We start from the raw sequence: 9,505 nt of genomic DNA, 5'->3' as shown, positions 1-9,505 counted from the left end.
AGAAAACTTTTTACTGGATTTGGCCAACGAAGTGCTTCTGATGGCCATATAAAGAGCTACCTCAGTGGAGTGGTAGGGGTACCACCATCTCTGAATGGCACTTGTGAGTGAGTGCTTTGAATTCATCATTTGGGAATCTTTCATAGATCAACTGTCACTTCAAATTATTCAGCTCAAGTCCTCACAAGTTTAAGTGAGACTAAGAAACAGTCTGGTTCCTGTGGACGCCCAAATTAGCCTTATGCATTTATTAACTGCAATTAGCCAGGAACAGGCTGATAGAATGGCTCTTCTGGTTCCAGCACACAGAGTGAAAGGTAGAATAAAAGTTTCCGACCAGGCACGGTGTCTCATGCCTATAATCCTCCAGCACTTTGGATACCAAGGTGGGTGAATCACCTGAAGTCAGGAGTTCGAGACCAGCCTGGATAACTTGGTGAAACCCTGTCTCTACTAAAAATACAAAAATTAGCTGGCATGGTGACAGGCACCTGTAATCGCAGCTATTTGGGAGGCCGAGGCAGAAGGATCGCTTGATCCTGGGAGGCAGAGGTTGCAGTGAGCTGAGATTGTGCCATTGCACTCCAGCCTGGGCGACAGAACGAGACTTTGTCTCAAAAAGAAAGGAAGAAAAGAATGTTTCCTTGCAACTTTATTTTCTGAGTATGGTGTTTGAAGTTTAAATGAGACCATGGGTGTGAAATCCCCTGGAGAAGGGTAAAGCCACGCTGCCCTAGGTGCGTTACTGCTGGTGCGGGAAGGGAACTGGCAGCTCATCGCGCTATCTGGGAACTCAGGACCTGTGAGCCAGGACCTGTGAGCCGGGACCTCCTCTCCTCCAAGGCTGCTGTGCCTACTGGCACCCCCCAACTGCAGCACGACGCTTATTAAATGGCCTGTCTGTGTCTTACCATACCAAGGAGATGAAAGCCCAGGTTGATACTCCCTTGTCTGCACTAAGTAAAAAAGGTCTTGGGAAATGTCATTGTGTAGTTAAGCCGTCGGACCCTCCACACACACTCAGTGACAGATAAGCTGAGAAGAGGCCTCCCTTTCTGGGGAAATTATCTGGTATCAACTAAGTAGGTAAAATCCTGATTCGTAATGCAGATTGATGAAGCCTGCCCCTTTTGAATTCAAAAGGAGCTGGGCAGGAGCCATTTCCATTTCCAGCACTTACTAGCTGTGAGACTGGCAGTGTGTTGCTTCATTTCTCTCAAGCTCATTTTGCTCAGTGAGAAAATGAGGATGATAATAATAATGCTTAATTTACAGGGATTGTGTGAGGTAAAGAGATAAAGGAGATAAGTAGATAACATACTTGGTACCAGAGCCGAATGGTGAACATTCATTTCCCCCTCCCTCAGTCCTACCTTAGCTGTAGGTCTGCAGCTGCATGTAGGAAAGTGGGTTACAGACCCCTTGAGCCATGAGGAATCAAAGGGAAGTCTTTTGGGAGAGGATGAAGCACCACCATCTGGAGGGCTGGGGAGCTGTGGGCGTCCCTGAAGCTTGGTGCCCCAGGGGCTATGGAAAGTGGTCTGGTGTTTAGTGAGAATTGGACTGGAGGTTACAAAGCTTGTGTCACTGGTCATTTCTGACACATTAAATAAAGTCTGTCATGTCAGCTTGTAAGTTCAAGGTTTTAATTCACCGTGGAGGACCAAAAAGCATTTTGCAGCTGGATTTGCTGCTGGGTGCTATTCTCTTTCCCTTGCTTTTCATTTCTCAGAACTAGTTCATCGAGACTAAAGACTAATGCCAGTGCTGTTGGCTTGTCTGGAGAAAACAAAGCCATTAATGGTAGTTACCACACTAATTGCAGAAAGTGCTTCTTTTTAAGTTTCTGTTGGCAACAAGTTACCAGTCTAACAGAGTAAGTGAAGTGCTTCCAGGCCAGGCAGGGTTTTTAATCTTCATGCTTCAGGTTTTCGTGATCACAGCTGCCAGAATGCCAAGCTTATAATTTACAGGTCGTATCCACTCGTTGCTTAGAAAAAAATCCAAACCTAAAAATAGAAACGAAACTCAGGAAAACACTAACCCAGATAAATAACGCTTATGTCGAATGGAGAAAGCTTGTAAACCTGTGCTGAAGGTTACGCTAATTGCTTAAATGTCAATTGATTGAAGCAAGTGCATTAACCAGTCAGCATGTCCCTGCCCAGAGGAAGGCGGCAAATTTCTCATGTTTCGGAAAAATTTCTTATGTCATTTCTTGCTCTTTTTTCTTCTCTTGTTAGTGACCGATTATTCATTTCTTGGTCAACAGACTGCTCTGTCTGTTACAGACAGGGCACTATTTCCACTGGGATTACTTTTATCTGAAGCACTGCATGTATAGGGCCAAGGTCATTGGTGATCCCCATGCAGACCTTCCTTACTATAGCCACACATTGCATCCCTAACCCCAACTAGTTGTTAGAAATACACATGTAATTGTTAAGGGTAGGACAAGGCAAGAATGTGGATGGACAGTCTCCCAGCCTGAAAACCTTGAACATCCTTTGTTGTTGTTGTTGAGACATGGTCTCACTCTGTCACCCAGGCTAGAGGGCAGTGGTGCAGTCATGGTTCACTGTAGCCTCAACCTCCTGGGCTCAGGTGGTCCTCTTACCTCAGCCTCCCAAGTAGCTTGGATTACGTGTGTGCACCACCATGCCTGGCTAATTTTTTTTTTTTTTTGGAAAAAAGAAAAAGAAAAAAAAAAAAAAAAAACGAAGGAGAGGAAGAAAGAGGGAGAGGAAGAGGGAGAGAGAATGGGAGTGTTGCTTTATTGCCCAGGCTAGAATGCAGTCTAAAAATGGGTATTGAAAACCTCTTTTGTGCCAATAATTGTGCTTAATAATGGAGACAGGAAGAAATGAGGGAAGAAAATAACATACAAGCAGCCAACCAATATTTCATTTAAACCTGTGAAATGCTATGCAATTACTGAGGAATGATTTAGTCACTTTTAGAGTAGGTGTGATGTGGTGCTGATAAGAGTGTATATTTTGTGTATTTGAAGTGGAGAGCTCTATAAATGTTTATTAAGTTTACTTGTTCCGGATCTGAGTTCAAGTCCTGGATATCCTTGTTAATTTTCTGTCTCGTTGATCTGCCTAATGTTGATGTTAAAGTCTCTCACTATTATTGTGTAGGAGTCTAAGTCTCTTTATAATTCTTATATATCTGGGTGCTCCTGTATTGGGTGCATATATATTTAGGATTGTTAGCTCTTCTTGTTGCATTGATCCTTTTACCATTATGTAATATCCTTCTTTGCCTCCTTTGATCTTTGTTGCTTTAAAGTCTATTTTATCAGAGGGGAGAATTGCAACTCCTGCTTTTTATTTATTTATTTTTGCTCTCCATTTGGTTGGTAAACTTTTCTCCATCCCTTTGTTTTGAGTCTTTGTGTATCCTTGCATGAGGGATGGGTCTGGATGCAGCATACCGATGGGTTTTGGCTGTGTCTTTTGATTGGGGATTTAGTCGATTTAAATTTAGGATTAATAATAATATATGTGAGTTTAATACTGCCATTTGATGTTAGTTGATGTAAATTCATTATGTTGATGTTCTTTACTTTTTGGTATATTTTTGGAAAGGCTGATACTGGTTGTTCCTTTCTATGTGTAGTGGTTCTTTCAGAAGCTCTTGTAAGCATGCCTGGTGGTGATGAAATCTCTGAGTACTTGCTTGTTCACAAAAAATTTTATTTTTCCTTTGCTTGTGAAGCTTAGTTTGGCTGGATATGAAAATCTGGGTTGAAAGTTCTTTTCTTTAAGAATTTTGAATATTGGCCCCCACTCTCTTCTGGCTTGTAGAGTTTCTGCAGAGAGATCTGCTGAGTCTGATAGGCTTCCCTTTGTGAGTAACCCGACCTTTCTCTCTGGCTGCCCTTAGTATTTTCTCCTTCATTTCAACCCTGGTGAATCTGATGATTATGTGCCTTGGGGTTGGTCTTCTTGAGGAATATCTTTGTGGTGTTCTCTGTATTACCTGGAGTTGAATATTGTCCTGCCTTGCTAGGTTGGGAAAGTTTTCCTGAATAATATCCTGAAGCGTATTTTCCAGCTTGGATTCATTCTCTTTGTCACATTCAGGTACACCTATCAAATGTAATTAGGCCTTTTCACATAGTCCCATATTTCTTGGAGACTTTGCTCATTCCTTTTTATCCTTTTTTCTCTAATCTTGTCTTCTCATTTTATTTCATTAAGTTGGTCTTTGACCTCTGATATCCTTTCTTCTGCTTGATCAATTGAGCTGTTAAAACTTGTGCATACTTCACCAAGTTCTCCTGTTGTTTTTCAGCTCCATTAATTCACTTATATTCCTCTCTAAATTGTTTATTCTCGTTAGCATTTCGTCAAACCTTTTTTCAAAGTTCTTAGTTTCTTTGCATTGGGTTAGAACAAGTTCTTTTAACTCACAGAAGTTTCTTATCATCCACCTTTTGAAGCCTGATTCTGTTAATGAACACACTCGTTCTCCATCAGGCCTTGTTCTGTTGCTGATGAGGAACTGTGATCCCCTGTAGAGGGAGAGGCGTTCTGATTTTGGATATTCTCAGCCTTTTTAGACTGGTTTCTTCCCTTCATTATAAATTTATCCACCTGTCGTCTTTGTAATTACTGACTTTCTAATTAGGTTTCTGAGTGGACGCCCAACTTGTTGATTCCCAGCACCGGAATCTGAGCAACCCACTGCTCCGGCTAAAACAGCAGTGTTAAGATTCGCGGTGCTTTTCTGCCCGGGAATCTCTGGTCTGGCTTCCTCAGCTGAATGGGCAACTTTGCCTTCCCGGAGCTCCAAAGGTTGGCCAAAATGGGACAACTGTTTACTCTGCACCAAGAACCGCCGCGCCGAGGCCCCGACAAAACCACCCACCAGCCACAGTGGCGACCCATGGGGCTCCTCCACTGGGAATCTCCTGGCCCTTGAGCAACAAAAATTCGTCTGAAAGTGTGGTGTCCTCTTGTTCTCTGCGCTTTCACTGGGAGCTACAATCCCAAGCTGCTAGTGATTAGCCATCTTGGATCGCTCCTAAATTTTTTTTTTTTTTTTTTTTTTTTTTTTAAGATGGAGTCTTGCTCTGTCGCCCAGGCTGGAGTACAGTGGCACAATCTTGGCTCACCGCAACCTCTGCCTCCTGGGTTCAAGTGATTCTCCTGCTTCAGCCTCCTGAGTAGCTGGGATTACAGGGAGCCACCACCACGCCCAGCTAATTTTTGTATTTTTAGTAGAGACAGGGGTTTCACCATGTTTGCCAGGCTGGTCTCAAACTCCTGACCTCAAGTGTTCTGCCCACCTCTGCTTCCCAAAGCGCTGGGATTACAGGCGTGAATCACCACACCCAGGCAGTAATTTTGTTGTTGTTGTTATTGTTTTTTTTTTTTTTTTTTTATAGGAGTGACAAAGCTTTGCTCTTGTTGCCCAGGCTGGAGTGCAATGGCACGATCTCAGCTCACAGCAACCTCCACCTCCTGGGTTCAAGTGATTCTCCTGCCTCAGCCTCCTGAGTAGCTGGGATTATAGGCATGCACCACCATGCCTGGCTAATTTTGTATTTTTAGTAGAGACGGCGTTTCCTCCATGTTGGTCAGGCTGGTCTCGAACTCCTGACCTCAGGTGATCGGCCTGCCTTGGCCTCCCAAAGTGCTGGGATTACAGGCGTGAGCCACTGAGCCTGGCCTAGTAATGTTTTTAATGAAACACTAATCTAGGTGTTGCTGCAAAGGTAATCTGTAGATGTGGTTAATGTCAGTTGAAGTTAAGTAAGGGAAACTATCTTCAGTAATGTGAATGGGCCTCATCCAACCAATTGAGAGTGTAGGAGAGAAAAAAACTTCTCAACTTCTTAGATTCAGTAGCTAAAGCCTATAAATTAAACTCACAAAGGATACTTTAATAGGAGAAAATCAAAAAACAAACAACAACAAAAAAATAGTTCATACTCACATGTGCAAGGTATACGCAAATGTGAGAATTCTGTGATGAATAATTTAAAGGGCTGGCTAGAGTTTGGGGCTTATATGCCATCTTAATTGGTGAAGGGGAAGGAGAGAAAGGCACCTGTGGGAAAACAAATGACAATTTTGGAAGATTAATGGGTTTTCAGGAGAACAAACAGGAGGTAAGAAAGCTTGTGATAATGGGCCAGGCATGATGGCTCACACCTGCAATCCCAGTGCTTTGGGAGGCCGAGGCGGGCTGCTCACCTCAGGTCAGGAGTTTGAGACCAGCCTGACCAACATGAAGAAACCCTGTCTCTACTAAAAATACAAAAAATGAGCTGGGTGTGGTAGCACATGCCTGTAATCCCAGCTACTCAGAAGGCTGAAGCAGGAGAATCACTTGAACCCGGGAGGTGAAGGTTGTGGTGACACAAGATGGCACCATTGCACTCCAGCCTGGTCAACAGGAGCAAGACTCCCTCTCAAAAAAAAAAAAATTAGCCGGGCGTGGTGGCAGGTGCCTGTAGTCTCAGCTACTCCAGAGACTGAGGCAGGAGAATCACTTGAACCCCAGAGGCGGGGATTGCAGTAAGCCGAGATCATGCCACCGTACTCCAGCCTGGGTGACAGAGTGAGACTCTGTTTCAAAAAAAGAGAAAGTTTGTGGTAATGTTTGCTTATACAGGTATAAGTGGTCTTTCCATCTGCTTCAGGGCTATAACTCCCCTGCAGAAGCAATTTGGGGTAGGTTTTATTCAATTTGGGTTAGGTTTCCTTCTGGGAGTAGATGTACCCTCAATAGGAATTGATGGCAGCCTTATTTCCCAGAAGTTGTTGTTTTTAGTCAGATAAGTATAACTTAGAGAAGTCTTTTTTCCTGGTCTGTTGAATCTCAAATGTCTTCAGCTTAAAATAATCTTTATACCAACTCTGGGTTCTGAGTGAGTCCCCACAAAAGACTTTAAGAGTGGCCAGGCATGGTGGCTCACGCCTGTAATCCCAGCACTTTGGGAGGCTCAGGTGGATGGATAGCGTGAGGTCAGGTGTTGGAGACCACCCTGGCAAACACGATGAAACCCCATCTCTACTAAAAATACAAAAATTAACTGGGTGTGGTGGTGTGCGCCTGTAATCCCAGCTACTCTACTTGGGAGGCTGAGGCAGGAGAATTGCTTGAACTGGGAGGCGGAGGTTGCAGTGAGCTGAGATTGTGCCACTGCACTCCAGCCTCAGCCACAGAACAAGACTCTGTCTCAAAACAAACAAACATTAGCTAGGCGTGATGGCATGTGCCTGTAATCCCAGGTACTCAGGAGGCTGAGGCAGGAGAATTGCTTGGAGCAGGGAGGCAGAGGTTACAGTGAACTGAGATCATGCCATTGCACTCCTTCTCAAAAAGGAAAAAAAAAGACTTTAAGAGCAAAAACTGTGGTTTCCATTCTGCCTCAAGACTGCAGTGTTACTTCCTGCCCAAGTTCTAAGCTTGCAGCCTGCTGGCCTGCCCTACAAATCTCAGCTTGTTAGCCCCTACAATTGCTTAATCTATATGTAGTATACATATAGAACAAGAGTGTGTATATATATATTGGCTCTGTTTCTTTGAAAAACCCCGAAAGGCACACATCACAATACTCTTTTTTTTTTTTTTTGTGAGACAGAGTCTCCCTCTCTGTTTCCCTGGCTGGAGTGCAGGGTGCAGTCTGGTCTCACTGCAACCTCTACCGCCCGGGTTTAAGCAATTCTCCTGTCTCAGCCTCTCGAGTGGCTGTGACTACAGGTGCATGTCACCACACGTGGCTAATTTTTATATTCTTAGTAGAGATGGGGTTTCACGATGTTGGCCAGGTTGGTCTCCAACTCCTGACCTCAAGTGATCTGCCTGCCTCAGCCTCCCAAAGTGCTGGGATTATAGGTATGAGCCACTGTGCCCCTGCAATATTCTTCTACTGCTCAAGACCAAGACCAAGTCATCCACCTTTGCTCCTAATTCTACTGGCTCTGATCTGAATGTTTATGTCCTCCCCAAATTTATGTGTTGAAATCCTGATCCTCAAGGTGATGGTATCAAGATGACTGTGATTAGCACCCGTGTGAAAGAGGCTCAAGAGAGCTAGCTAGACCCTTCTACTATGTGAGGGCATGGCAAGAAGTCTGAAGTCTACAATCCAGAAGAGAGCATTCACCAGAACCCAACAAAGCTGGCATTCTGATATTGGACTTCCCAGGCCCCAGTGCTGTGAGCCATACATGTCTGTTGTTTATAAGCCACTCAGTATTTTATAGTATTTTGTTATAGCAGCCCCAATAGACAAAGACACAGCCACAGATGGTTTTCCCCAGGACCTGCCTTTTTCAGTCATACCCTCTTTATCTTGAATTTCTTCCTCTCAACACTTTCCCTTTTTTTTTTTAGATGGAGTCTTGCTTTGCCGCCCAGGCTGGAGCGTAGTGTCATGATCTCGGCTCACTGCAAACTCTGCCTCCTGGGTTCAAGCGGTTCACACTGCCTCAGCCTCTGGAGTGGCCAGGACTACAAGCACGTGCCACCACACACCGGCTAATTTTTGTATTTTTAGTAGAGATGGGGTTTCACCATGTTGGCCAAGCTGGTCTCGAACTCCTGACCTCAGGTGATCTACCTGCTTCGGCCTCCCAAAGTGCTGGGATTATAGGTATGAGCCACTGTCCCTGGCCTTTTTAAAATTTATTTTATTTTATTTTATTATACTTTAAGTTCTGGGGTACATGTGCAGATCATGCAGTACTATTACATAGGTATACACATGATATGGTGGTTTGCTGCCTCCACCCCCCATTACCTACATTAGGTATTTCTCCTAATATGTCCCTCCCCAACCTCTGACCTCCTGCTATCACTCCCCTAGGTCCCCACCCCCCACAACAGACTCCACTGTGTGATGTTCCCCTTCCTGTGTCCATGTGTTCTCATTGTTCGACACCGACTTATGAATGAGAACATGCAGTGTTTGGTTTTCTGTCATTGTGTCAGTTTGCTGAGAATGATGGTTTCCAGATTCATCAGTGTCCTGCAAAGGACATGAACTCTTCCTTTTTTATGGCTGTATAGTATCCCATGGTGTATATGTGCCACGTTTTCTTTAACCAGTCTATCCTTGATGAGCATTTGGGTTGGTTCCATGTCTTTGCTATTGTAAATAGTGCCACAATGAACATAAGTCTGCATGTGTCTTTATAATAGAACAATGTATACTCCTTTGGATATATACCCAGTAATCGGATTGCTGGGTCAAATGGAATTTATATTTCTAGGTCCTTGAGGAATCGCCACACTGTCTTCCACAATGGTTGAACTAATTTACACTCCCACCAACAGCGTAAAAGTGTTCCTATTTCTCCGCATCCTCTCCAACGTCTGTTATCTCCAGATTTTTTAATGATTACTATTCTAACTGGCCTGAGATGGTATCTCACTCAATGCGGTTTTGATTTGCATTTCTCTAATGACCAGTGATGATAAGCATTTTTTCATATGTTTCTTGGCCTCATATATGTCTTCTTTTGTGAACTGTCTGTTTATA

Source organism: Sapajus apella, unplaced genomic scaffold (genome assembly GCF_009761245.1).
Source record: "Sapajus apella isolate SASKATOON/1434 unplaced genomic scaffold, GSC_monkey_1.0 scaffold66, whole genome shotgun sequence".
In the NCBI taxonomy this organism is placed as follows: domain Eukaryota; kingdom Metazoa; phylum Chordata; class Mammalia; order Primates; family Cebidae; genus Sapajus; species Sapajus apella.
The sequence above is the reverse complement of the archived record's forward strand: the minus strand, read 5'-3'. Positions refer to the sequence as shown.